The sequence below is a fragment of the Hordeum vulgare genome, chromosome 3H (genome assembly GCF_904849725.1).
Source record: "Hordeum vulgare subsp. vulgare chromosome 3H, MorexV3_pseudomolecules_assembly, whole genome shotgun sequence".
NCBI lineage: Eukaryota > Viridiplantae > Streptophyta > Magnoliopsida > Poales > Poaceae > Hordeum > Hordeum vulgare.
The window spans coordinates 613,398,882-613,413,834 of NC_058520.1; positions in this window are offsets into that span (position 1 = coordinate 613,398,882).

Below are 14,953 nucleotides of genomic sequence, written 5' to 3' on the forward strand. Positions count from 1 at the left end.
GCCGACGTTGCCGTGGTGCAATAACCACTAGTGTCGAGTAGATGCCTTGGTAGTCCGGCATCTCCATGGTAGCATCGACGGCGCCAGATGGCGCTGCATTGCAGTGTCGGCGAAGCTTCAGTGTCGTGCTACGTCTCATTGAAACTCCGACGCACTGCCACTCCGACGATGCTTCAATGCAACTCAGGCGGAGCGGCAAGCTCCGGCGACGATTCATTAATTGCAACCACGCGAGCTGCACTGCAACTCCGGCGAGCCCCCTTTGCTTCATCGGCTGATGCAGCCAACTGCCAGCCTTCAGTACCGCACCCTTGCAGCATCATCGGAGCGTCGATGTACCGATGCGGCGTCGACGGAGTTCCAGTGGCCAGATGCAGCACCGACTGGGCTGTCACGCCCAAGATGCGACCCTATCCTCAATTTGGCACGAAGGCCTCGTCAGGGATAGAAGCGCATCTTGCCGTCTCGCAAGAATGGATATCGTTACAAGTACATGTACTGAAAAGAAGAGATATATATATATACAGAATTGGCTTACACTCGCCACAAACTACATCAGAGTCACAGCAGTACAGTACATAGCCATCATGAATAAGAGCAGGGTCCGACTACGGACGAAAACAAACGAGAAAAGAAGAACGACGTCCATCCTTGTTATCCCAGGCTGCCGGCCTGGAACCCATCCTAGATCGATGAAGAAGAAGAAGAAGAAGCAACTCCAAATGAACAATCAACGCGCTCGCGTCGAATAACCTTTACATGTACCTGCAACTGGTGTTGTAGTAATCTGTGAACCACAGGGGACTCAGCAATCTCATTTCCAAAGGTATCAAGACTAGCAAAGCTTAATGGGTGAGGTATGGTTAAGTGGTGAGGTTGCAGCAGCGGCTAAGCGTATATGAGGTGGCTAAACTTACGAGTACAAGAAATAAGAGGGGGGTGATCTACGCATAACGGACATAAACTACTGATGATCAAATGAATGATCCTGAACACCTACCTACGTCAGACATAACCCCACCGTGTCCTCGATCGGAGAAAGAACTCACGAAAGAGACAGTCACGGTTACGCACACAGTTGGCATATTTTAATTAAGTTAACTTTAAGTTATCTAGAACCAGTGTTAAACAAAGTTTCCACGTTGCCACATAACCGCGGGCACGGCTTTCCGAAAAGATTAACCCTGCAGGGGTGCTCCAACTAGTCCATCACAAATTACCACAAGCCGCATAGAAATCCTCAATCACGAAGCTCGCGATCTCGTAGGATTCCCTAGTGGAAAACCTCAACTCTGAGATTACCCAAAGCATCACCGGAATCCCGATGCACAAGATATCTCGTCAAAGGTAAAACTAATCCAGCAAGGCCGCCCGACGTGTCGACGATCCCGAGAGGAGCCGCGTATCTCGTTCTCAGGACACGACGGATGGAACTAGCTACGGGTGCCAAACCTCGAGTTTCCCCGTGGTGACCCCGCAGGCAGACCGTTTGGGACCAACACCATCAGCACTGGCCCCCCCTATTTATGTAAAATTACTCCTCGGGTTCATGACGCCCTATGCATTTCAGTGTTAACAGAATTATTATGTTGGGCAAATGTAGAACCAATGTTGGGCCTTGCCGGACCAGCTTTAATCTAAAACGAATTATCAAGGGGGTCCCCATAACAACCCCGATTGTGTTAGGAGCGCTCGTTTATGGAACATAACACCGGTAGCCGAAACTAAGGGGGCAAAGGTGGAACAAAACACCAGGCTAGAAAGGCCAAGCCTTCCATCTTTTACCAAGTATATAGGTGCATTAAATTAAATAGCATTTATATATGGTGATATAACGAGGAACCCATGTTATCACATGGAAGCAACTACACCTGCAACTAGCAACGCTATCAACAGGGTTAAGCAAGCAGTAACATAGCCAATCAGTGGTTTGCTAGGTTGAACAGGTTGAAGGTAATCATGGCATTGTAGAGAGGCTGATATTTAACATGTGGTAGGCAACGAGACATAAACGATAGAAGCGATAAACTAGCATGGCAATGATAGTAATGGTATCTGGGGAAATGGTCATCTTGCGTGAGATCCCGCTTGGAAGAAGAACAACTCCGAGAAGTTGACGAACCATCGTAGTCGAACGGGTCCTCACATTCCGACACGCTTGCGGAATTCTATCGACACGGAGCAAACCGAAAACAAACATCAACAAAGATATTCACCACACGATGCAAGACACATATGATGCATGAACGATCTAGTGCAAGGCATGGCAATCACAACAATCAAACAATACACATTAAGTGAAGCTCGATATGCATATCGACGAAACTCCACGTTTAATTATTTAGTTCACTCCCGTTCAGGTATACGGCTATATTAAATGTTGTTAAACATGGCACGAGGGTGAAGCACAAATTAATCTACCTAGCTAGGTGTTGGGGAACGTCGCATGGGAAACAAAAATTTTCCTACGCGCACGAAGACCTATCATGGTGATGTCCATCTACGAGAGGGGATGAGTGATCTACGTACCCTTGTAGATCGCACAGCAGAAGCGTTAGAGAACGCGGTTGATGTAGTGGAACGTCCTCACGTCCCTCGATCCGCCCCGCGAACAATCCCGCGATCAGTCCCACGATCTAGTACCGAACGGACGGCACCTCCGCGTTCAGCACACGTACAGCTCGACGATGATCTCGGCCTTCTTGATCCAGCAAGAGAGACGGAGAGGTAGAAGAGTTCTCCGGCAGCGTGACGGCGCTCCGGAGGTTGGTGATGATCTCGTCTCAGCAGGGCTCCGCCCGAGCTCCGCAGAAACGCGATCTAGAGGAAAAACTATGGAGGTATGTGGTCGGGCAGCCGTGAGAAAATCATCTCAAATCAGCCCTAAAACCTCCGTATATATAGGTGGGAGGGAGGGGAGGAGGCAGCCTCAAAACCCAAAGGTTTGGCCGAAATTGGAGGTGGAGGAGTCCTACTCCAATCCTACTTGGAGTAGGATTCCACCTTCCCACTTGGAAACTCTTTCCACCTTGTGTTTTTTCCTTCTCAAACCTTATGGGCCTTAGTGGGAACTTATTCCAGCCCACTAGGGGCTGGTTTATCTCTTCACATAGCCCATGAGACCCCTTGGGGCGTGACACCCCTCCCGATGGTCCCCGGCACCCCTCCCGGCACTCCCGGTACACTACCGATGAGCCCGAAACTTTTCCGGTAATGCACGAAAACCTTCCGGTAACCAAATGAGGTCATCCTATATATCAATCTTCGTTTCCGGACCATTCCGGAAACCCTCGTGACGTCCATGATCTCATCCGGGACTCCGAACAACATTCGGTAACCAACCATATAACTCAAATACGCATAAAACAACGTCGAACCTTAAGTGTGCAGACCCTGCGGGTTCGAGAACTATGTAGACATGACCCGAGAGACTCCTCGGTCAATATCCAATAGCGGGACCTGGATGCCCATATTGGATCCTACATATTCTACGAAGATCTTATCGTTTGAACCTCAGTGCCAAGGATTCATATAATCCCGTATGTCATTCCCTTTGTCCTTCGGTATGTTACTTGCCCGAGATTTGATCGTTAGTATCCGCATACCTATTTCAATCTCGTTTACCGGCAAGTCTCTTTACTCGTTCCGTAATACAAGATCCCGCAACTTACATTAAGTTACATTGCTTGCAAGGCTTGTGTGTGATGTTGTATTACCGAGTGGGCCCCGAGATACCTCTCCGTCACACGGAGTGACAAATCCCAGTCTCGATCTATACTAACTCAACGAACACCTTCGGAGATACCTGTAGAGCATCTTTATAGTCACCCAGTTACGTTGCGACGTTTGATACACACAAAGCATTCCTCCGGTGTCCGTGAGTTATATGATCTCATGGTCATAGGAACAAATACTTGACACGCAGAAAACAGTAGCAACAAAATGACACGATCAACATGCTACGTCTATTAGTTTGGGTCTAGTCCATCACATGATTCTCCTAATGATGTGATCCCGTTATCAAGTGACAACACTTGCCTATGGACAGGAAACCTTGACCATCTTTGATCAACGAGCTAGTCAACTAGAGGCTTACTAGGGACAGTGTTTTGTCTATGTATCCACACAAGTATTGTGTTTCCAATCAATACAATTATAGCATGGATAATAAACGATTATCATGAACTAAGAAATATAATAATAACTAATTTATTATTGCCTCTAGGGCATATTTCCAACAGTCTCCCACTTGCACTAGAGTCAATAATCTAGTTCACATCACCATGTGATTCCAACGAATCCAACACCCATATAGTTATGGGGTCTGATCACGTCTTGCTCGTGAGAGAGGTTTTAGTCAACGGTTCTGAAACTTTCAGATCCGTGTGTTCTTTACAAATTTTTATGTCATCTTATAGATGCTGCTACTACGTGCTATTCGGAAATGCTCCAAATATCTACTCTACTATACGAATCCGTTTCACTACTCATAGTTATTCGGATTAGTGTCAAAGCTTGCATCAACGTAACCCTTTACGACGAACTCTTTAACCACCTCCATAATCGAGAAAAATTCCTTAGTCCATTAGTTACTAAGGATAAATTTTGACCGCTGCTAGTGATTCAATCATGGATCACTCTCTGTACCCTCAACAGACTTTGAGTCAAGGCACACATCAGGTGCGGTACACAGCATGGCATACTTTAGATTCTACGGCTAAGGCATAGAAGACGACCTTCGTCTATTCTCTTTATTCTGCCGTGGTCGGGTTTTGAGTCTCACTCAAATTCACACCTCACAACGCAACCAAGAACTCCTTCTTTGCTGATCTATTTTGAACTCTTTCAAAAACTTGTCAAGGCATGCATCTTGTTGAAACTTCTATTAAGTGTTTTCGATCTATCTCCATAGATCTTTGATGCTCAACGTTCAAGTAGCATAATCCAGGTACTCCTTTGAAAACTTCTTTCAAACAACCTTGTATGCTTTACAGAAATTCTACATTACTTCTGATCCACAATTTGTCAACCACATATACCTATCAGAAATTCTATAGTGCTCCCACTCACTTCTTTGGAAATACAAGTTTCTCATAAACCTTGTACACACCCAAAATCTTTGATCATCTCATCAAAGTGTATATTCCAACTCCGAGATGCTTGCACCAGTCCATTGAAGGATCACTGGAGCTTGCATACTTGCTAGTATCTTTAGGATCGACAAAACCTTCTCGTTGTATCACATACAATATTTGCTCAAGGAAACCGTCGAGAAAACAATGTTTTGACATCCTACGTGCAATATTTCATAAATAATGCATCAACAACTAACATAATTCTAACAGACCTTTAGCATCGCTACGAGTGAGAAAGTCTCATCATAGTCAACTGTTTGATCTTGTCGAAAACATCTTTGCGACAAGTCGAGCTTTTCTTAATAGTGACTTATCACCATCATCGTCTGTCTTCTTTTAAAGATCCATCTTTACTCAATAGTCTTATGACCATCAAGTAGTTCTTTCAAAGTCTACACTTTGTTTTCATACATGGATCCTCTCTCGGATTTCATGGCTTCCAGCCATTTGTCGGAATCTGGGCCCACCATCGCTTTCTCCATAACTCGTAGGTTCACTGTTGCTCAACAACATGACCTCCAAGACAGGGTTACCGTACTACTGTGTAGCAGTACGCGACCTTGTAGACCTACGAGGTTTGTAGTAACTTGATTCGAAGCTCAATGATCACCATCATCAGCTTCCACTTCAATTGGTGTAGGCGCCACAGGAACAACTTCCTATGCCCTGCTACACACTGGTTGAAGTGATGGTTCAATAACCTCATCAAGTTCTACTACCCTCCCACTCAATTCTTTCGAGAGAAACCTTTCCTCGAGAAAGGATCCGTTTCTAGAAACAAACACTTTGCTTTCGGATCTGAGATAGGAGATGTACCCAACTGTTTTGGATATCCTATGAAGATGCATTTATCCGCTTTGGGTTCGAGCTTATCAGACTGAAACTTTTTCACATAAGTGTCGAAGCCCCAAACTTTCAAGAAACGACAGTTTAGATTTCTCTAAACCTCAGTCTATACTGTGTCATCTCAACGGAAATACGCGGTGCCCTATTTAAAGTGAATGCGGTTGTCTCTAATGCATAACCCATAAACGATAGTGGTAATTCGATAAGAGACATCAGAGCATGCACCATACTAAATAGTGCGTGGCTATGACGTTCAGACACATCATCACACTATGATGTTCCAGGTGGCATGAACTGTGAAACAATTTCCACATTGTCTTAACTGTGTACCAAAAACTCGTAACTCAGATATTCATTTCTATGATCATATCGTAGAGAGTTCATCCTCTTGTTACGACGAACTTCACTCTGAAACGGAATTAAACTTTTCAGTATTTCAGACTTGTGATTCATTAAGTAAATACTCCTGTATCTACTCAAGTCGTCAGTGAAGTAAGAACATAATGATATCCACTGCGTGCCTCAGCACTCATTGGACTGCATACATCAAAATGTATCACTTCCAACAAGTTACTATCTTGTTTCATCTCAATGAAAACAAGGCCTTGCTCATGTGGTATGATTTGCATGTCACTAGTGATTCGCAATCAGGTGAGTAAAGATCCATCAGCATGGACCCTCTTCATGCAATTTATACTAACATGACTCAAGCGGCAGTGCCACAAGTAAGTGGTACTATCATCATTAACTCATATCTTTTGGCACCAATGTGTAACACTACAATCGAGATTCAATAAACCATTGAAGGTGATTATTCAAGCAAATAGAGTAACCATTATTCTCTTTGAATGAATAATCGTATTGCAATAAACACAATCCAATCATGTTCATGCCTAACGCAAGCACCAAATAACAATTATTTAGGTTCAACACCAATCCCGATGGTAGAGGGAGCGTGCGACGTTTGATCATATCAACCTTGGAAACACTTCCAACACGTATCGTCACCTCGCCTTTAGCTAGTCTCCGTTTATGTCGTAGCTTTCATTTCGCGTTACTAATCACTTAGCAACCGAACCGGTATCCAATACCCTTGTGCTACTAGGAGTACTAGTAAAGTACACATCAACATTATGTATATCAAATATACTTCTCTCGACTTTTGCCAGCCTTCTTATCTACCAAGTATCTAGAGTTGCTCCGCCTCAGTGACTGTTCCCCTTATTACAGAAGCACTTAGTCTCGGGTTTGGGTTTAATCTTGGGTCTCTTCATTAGTGCAACAACTGTTTTGCCGTTTCACGAAGTATCCCTTCTAGCCCTCGCCTTTCTTGAAACTTAGTGGTTTTCCAAACCATCAACTATTGATGCTCCTTCTTGATTTCTACTTTCGCAGTGTCAAACGTCGCGAATCGCTCAAGGATCATTGTATCTATCCTTGATATGTTATAGTTCATCACGAAGCTCTCAAAGCTTGGTGGCAGTGACTTTTGGAGAACCATCACTATCTCATCTGGAAGATTAGCTCCCACTTGATTCAAGTGATTGTCGTACTCAGACAATCTGAGCACATGCTCAACGATTGAGCTTTTCTCCTTTACTTTGTGGTCAAAGAATCTTGTTGGAGGTCTCGTACCTCTTAACAAGGGCACAAGCATGAAATCACAATTTCATCTCTTTAGAACATCACTTATGTTCCGTGACGTTTTAAAACGTTTTCGGTGCCTTGCTTCTAAGCCATTAAGTACTTTGCACTGAACTATCGTGTAGTCATCAGAAACGTGTATGTCGGATGTTCACAGCATCCACAGACGACGCTCGAGGTGCAGCACACCGAGTGGTGCATTAAGGACATAAGCCTTCTGTGCAGCAACGAGGACAATCCTCGGTTTTATAGACTCAGTCTGCAAAGTTTGCTACTATCAATTTTCAACTAAATTTTCTCTAGGAACATATAAAAACAATAGAGCTATAGCGCAAGCTACATCGTAATTCGCAAAGACCATTAGACTATGTTCATGATAATTAGTTCAATTAATCGTATTACTTAAGAACTCCCACTCAAAAAGTACATCTCTCTAGTCATTTGAGTGGTACATGATCCAAATCCACTATCTCAAGTCCGATCATCACGTGAGTCGAGAATAGTTTCAGTGGTAAGCATCTCTATGCTAATCATATCAACTATACGATTCATGCTCGACCTTTCGGTCTCATGTGTTCCGAGGCCATGTCTGCACATGCTAGGCTCGTCAAGCTTAAACCGAGTGTTCCGCGTGCGCAACTGTTTTGCACCCGTTGTATGTGAACGTTGAGTCTATCACACCCGATCATCACGTGGTGTCTCGAAACGACGAACTGTAGCAACGGTGCACAGTCGGGGAGAACACAATTTCGTCTTGAAATTTTAGTGAGAGATCACCTCATAATGCTACCGTCGTTCTAAGCAAAATAAGGTGCATAAAAGGATTAACATCACATGCAATTCATAAGTGACATGATATGGCCATCATCACGTGCTTCTTGATCTCCATCACCAAAGCACCGGCACGATCTTCTTGTCACCGGCGCCACACCATGATCTCCATCATCATGATCTCCATCAACGTGTCGCCATCGGGGTTGTCGTGCTACTCATGCTATCACTACTAAAGCTACATCCTAGCAAAATAGTAAACGCATCTGCAAGCACATATGTTAGTATAAAGACAACCCTATGGCTCCTGCCGGTTGCCGTACCATCGACGTGCAAGTCGATATTTCTATTACAACATGATCATCTCATACATCCAATATATCACATCACATCATTGGCCATATCACATCACAATCATACCCTGCAAAAACAAGTTAGACGTCCTCTAATTTTGTTGTTGCATGTTTTACGTGGTGACCAAGGGTATCTAGTAGGATCGCATCTTACTTACGCAAACACCACAACGGAGATATATGAGTTGCTATTTAACCTCATCCAAGGACCTCCTCGGTCAAATCCGATTCAACTAAAGTTGGAGAAACCGTCACTTGCCAGTCATCTTTGAGCAAAGGGGGTTACTCGTAACGATGAAACCAGTCTCTCGTAAGCGTACGAGTAATGTCGGTCCAAGCCGCTTCAATCCAACAATACCGCGGAATCAAGAAAAGACTAAGGAGGGCAGCAAAACGCACATCACCGCCCACAAAACCTTTTGTGTTCTACTCGAGAAGACATCTACGCATGAACCTAGCTCATGATGCCACTGTTGGGGAACGTCGCATGGGAAACAAAAAAATTCCTACGCGCACGAAGACCTATCATGGTGATGTCCATCTACGAGAGGGGATGAGTGATCTACGTACCCTTGTAGATCGCACAGCAGAAGCGTTAGAGAACGCGGTTGATGTAGTGGAACGTCCTCACGTCCCTCGATCCGCCCCGCGAACAATCCCGCGATCAGTCCCACGATCTAGTACCGAACGGACGGCACCTCCGCGTTCAGCACACGTACAGCTCGACGATGATCTCGGCCTTCTTGATCCAGCAAGAGAGACGGAGAGGTAGAAGAGTTCTCCGGCAGCGTGACGGCGCTCCGGAGGTTGGTGATGATCTCGTCTCAGCAGGGCTCCGCCCGAGCTCCGCAGAAACGCGATCTAGAGGAAAAACTATGGAGGTATGTGGTCGGGCAGCCGTGAGAAAATCGTCTCAAATCAGCCCTAAAACCTCCGTATATATAGGTGGGAGGGAGGGGAGGAGGCAGCCTCAAAACCCAAAGGTTTGGCCGAAATTGGAGGTGGAGGAGTCCTACTCCAATCCTACTTGGAGTAGGATTCCACCTTCCCACTTGGAAACTCTTTCCACCTTGTGTTTTTTCCTTCTCAAACCTTATGGGCCTTAGTGGGAACTTATTCCAGCCCACTAGGGGCTGGTTTATCTCTTCCCATAGCCCATGAGACCCCTTGGGGCGTGACACCCCTCCCGATGGTCCCCGGCACCCCTCCCGGCACTCCCGGTACACTACCGATGAGCCCGAAACTTTTTCGGTAATGCACGAAAACCTTCCGGTAACCAAATGAGGTCATCCTATATATCAATCTTCGTTTCCGGACCATTCCGGAAACCCTCGTGACGTCCATGATCTCATCCGGGACTCCGAACAACATTCGGTAACCAACCATATAACTCAAATACGCATAAAACAACGTCGAACCTTAAGTGTGCAGACCCTGCGGGTTCGAGAACTATGTAGACATGACCCGAGAGACTCCTCGGTCAATATCCAATAGCGGGACCTGGATGCCCATATTGGATCCTACATATTCTACGAAGATCTTATCGTTTGAACCTCAGTGCCAAGGATTCATATAATCCCGTATGTCATTCCCTTTGTCCTTCGGTATGTTACTTGCCCGAGATTTGATCGTTAGTATCCGCATACCTATTTCAATCTCGTTTACCGGCAAGTCTCTTTACTCGTTCCGTAATACAAGATCCCGCAACTTACATTAAGTTACATTGCTTGCAAGGCTTGTGTGTGATGTTGTATTACCGAGTGGGCCCCGAGATACCTCTCCGTCACACGGAGTGACAAATCCCAGTCTCGATCTATACTAACTCAACGAACACCTTCGGAGATACCTGTAGAGCATCTTTATAGTCACCCAGTTACGTTGCGACGTTTGATACACACAAAGCATTCCTCCGGTGTCCGTGAGTTATATGATCTCATGGTCATAGGAACAAATACTTGACACGCAGAAAACAGTAGCAACAAAATGACACGATCAACATGCTACGTCTATTAGTTTGGGTCTAGTCCATCACATGATTCTCCTAATGATGTGATCCCGTTATCAAGTGACAACACTTGCCTATGGACAGGAAACCTTGACCATCTTTGATCAACGAGCTAGTCAACTAGAGGCTTACTAGGGACAGTGTTTTGTCTATGTATCCACACAAGTATTGTGTTTCCAATCAATACAATTATAGCATGGATAATAAACGATTATCATGAACTAAGAAATATAATAATAACTAATTTATTATTGCCTCTAGGGCATATTTCCAACACTAGGCATTTTAAATGAGACCGGAAACGACATATAGCATCTCCGAAATGACCCCACGCGTTAAATTCTAATTCTGTCCAGATTTGTCCTAATCACATTTTATGTTTGTTAAACGGCGAAACAAAGTGGTTCACGTGATTCTACTCGTCGTTCTGGACCATTTACATATATGGCTCATCTCCAACGGAGCTACGGTTAATTAACCATGACCTAAACCGTTTTTAACACGATGACACGCAAACCGATGCAAACAGCACACTAAACAGATCTAATTATGCATGAGAGTTGGTTTTTTTGTGAAACTAGAGAAAATGCTAAGCATCTTACATGTTGAAAACATTTTAATCCGGTGCACGGTCTAAAAGCTACGAGTGTTTGAAAAATGATGTTTTTTCTGAAATTCGGATTCGAATCCCAAACCCGTGGGCAGAAACTAATCCTATGCAAAGGGTAAAATTCGTGAAAAAATAGAAATGAATCCGCGGGGACTTGAACCCACGATCTCCTGGTGCAGTACTGCTGAGATAGCCAACTCGGCTAGGCATCTGTTCGTGTTATAGAATACATGCGCCTCCAAATAACCTTATATGCCAGAACAGATCTGAAAGCACCACGAAGTTCAGTACGGGAAGGATTGTTCACAGCAAGGGACGGGGAAGCCATGGCGGTCTGGGCAGGTGAGGTCCGGAGGCGCGGGAACGGCAGGGTTCGATAGATCCGACACCGGGGGTTCCATTCCCGGCGTCGAGGAGGCTTGGGGGCGCGGGCATACGAGCTCCATGGGCGGCGACCATGGCGTCAGGTTCCTGTCGAGACAGAACTGCGAGAGGTTAGCATGAACAGAAGAAGAGATGGGAAGGAGAGGAAGGAAATGCCTGGGGCAACCGAGAGGAAGGCACGGGCGACGTGATTGTGGCCTCGCGGTTGCCGGCCGCGGCGCCGGTCTTCGGACAGCAAGGCCAGGACGCACGGGGCCACGAGCTCAGAGCTCCGGCTACTTGCGGGTTCCTGCAAGACAGGGAGAGAGATGGTAGGAAGGAGATGGAGACGAGGGGCTCTGGCCTGGAGCTGATGGGGTTTTTGGGCGGCGACCGGCCCAAGCACGACGAGCAGAGGGGGGAGCGGGAGGAGAGGCTGAGCGCATGGGACTCTGGGTAGGGAGGCGGCGCTGTCGTGAGGAGGGAGAGGAGATCGAGGAAAATAGTGGGGATCGGGATTGGGCTAGGGTTAGGTCTAGGTGGACTACAAATAATAACTTGGTTAGTCCAAAGGGGCATTTGGACCCTTCGATATAAATCGGACGGTCGAGAATGAATATGCTAGGGAGTCCAATGGACAAACTGATGACTGTTTGCGGTAAAACGGGGTTGATCCAGATCCAACGGTCACGATCGCCCGGTTCGGGTTCCGGAAGGTTTTTCGAACTAGACTGCACGCAGGTCAATGCAGTGTGTAGAGGGGCTAGGCAGGGAAGAGAGGGAAAAACGGGCAGCCCGGCATCGGGTTTTTTTTAAACACCGACAAACGTCCGACGATAGACCGAATACGTTGCCGCTACGGTCGACCGTTCGGGTACCAGACGGACTCCGATCGCGACGAAATTCGATAGGCAACCTAGCTATAACTAATCACGACCGCGTGCCAAGTTTCACCCCGATCAGAGAAAGTTTTCAACACACTTTTAAAACAGGGTTTTGACATTGCCGCGGGCGCGTGCGTGTGCGGTCGGGCTCAGAACGCACAACGACGAGAACCGGCAACTAACAACGGATGCAACTTTTTGAAAACTGGCGGCAACGGGATGCCGATGCAATGCGGATGATGCGCATGATGCGATGATGATGTGAGAAATAAAAATAAACACACAACGGAAACAGAATAGAAGGGGAATCTTCTGGAACGTCGACATCGGGCTGTCACAACTCTCCTACACTACAAGAGGATCTCGCCCCGAGATCGAAGAATGAAAGGGGGAGAGGATGAGAAAGAACAAGAGGTAAAAACTTTGTCGCTTCTTTGGCAAACGAGTGAAACCAACGATATTTGAAGGTTGCAAGGAGATGAGGAATGATATGAGAAAGAAGCAAGAATTCACCGAAAATTTCGGCAGCACTTCGGTAGGAAAATGGGACAATTTTTTTTTAGAAGGTAGGAGAATTAGACAATATTCATAACAAACAACTAAATAGAACAAGGGAACACCATGATCTTGATAGAACAACATAATAGACCCAAAAGAGCAACGTCACAAAGCCCGTGGAACAATAGAATAGGAACTAGCTCATACGGAAGAAGAAAACGAAGAAAAGAATGACAACTATCATCACAATAGAATTGAAGAGCCTCCGGACAGAGAATTGACGTAGTGGTTGAAAACCAACAACGAAAAGAACAAGATAGTAGTGGGCTTATAAAAATCATCTCAACAAATATGAGGTGACAACCAACCACTAAAAGAAACAAGGATAGCTTGGGAGCAACAAGAAATGAACACTTCTTACACCAAAAGGATAACTTGAGAACTAGGATTAACGACAAGCACCATAATAGCAACAATCCATAGGAAAAGCTTTAGGTGAAATCCAAACCAAGATAGCTCAATGAAGAAATCATGGGTTGCAAATATCTCATGATCATAGAATTGGTGGGTTTAATTATCTCATTCTTGAAATAAAATCTCTTCGAGACTCCTACACTAACAAGAAGGCTATAATACCACCTCAAAGGATAAAGGAAGAACAATTGCACATAAATGCAAGAGAAAGGATACTTGGGGTTCTCCAACAAGAATCTTGGAGGACACTTCAGAAAGAATGAAATCTTGACGAACCACCATGAAGGACCTCCGTATACAACTGAATGATGCAACAAATATGAAGGTAGAAAAGAATAAGATTATGACCTTGCCAAAATTTAGATGAAGCCTCACAAAGAGATACTTAAAAGAACTTGGAACTCCGGAAAAGAAAGATAGGCACTTGAGAAAAGAATTGATATCATGAGTCCTCCGGAAGAAGAATTGAAATCACTATGAACAAGAATAAGAATTATGTTATGCTTATCCTTCACCAAATTAAATTGACGACAATCAACGGATTTAGCATAACACTTATTCCTCTTGAAAATATTAAAGAGAGATAGATAAAGCACAAACTAGAAGAAATCTTGAAAGAGGCACCGGTAAGAATTCACAATTGAATGGGAACACCAAGAATTAATGGAGATACATGAGAATGAAGAGATCATGATCCACCTGAAAGAAAACTTGAACAAGGCGTCGGAATAAACAGAGACGAACGAAGAGACAACAATTAAGAAGAATTGAGGATGAAGCCGAAAGCTGAGAACGAAGAATCTTCTAAAATGATGGCCTTCGGAGGAACGAGAAATAAAAACAACTCAGAGAAGCACCGGATAGCACGAAAGGGATTACTCATGATTGACAACAAATGAGAGGATACACGAAGCTGAGATGATAGTCTTCACAAGAATGGAGCAAGACTGAGAGAAACTCTCCTTCGAATTTGCAAGCTGAGAATGATGACGAGGAACAACACCAAGAATAGCTGAGACACTCCGGAATAAGAACAAGGAAAAATTTAGCCAATGACGACAAATAAATTTGAAGCGATCTTGAAGAAGGAATATGACTGATGAAATTCATACTTACGTCATAGTTGAAAAGAATTAAAGATCTCCGGAAAGATTAGAAGAGACATATAAGATCCTGGGAATAACCTGTGGGTTATGGGCCCACTCGAAGAAACCACCGTTGAAAGGATTGAAAGAAAGATTGAATGCACCGGTACAAATGAAAACTACATGAGGTTAGCACCTCGAAATAACTGAAGGATTGAAAACCAGAACTTCTGAAATATCTTTAACACTCCGGATAGAAAGAGAGAAATGAATAACAACATAGGC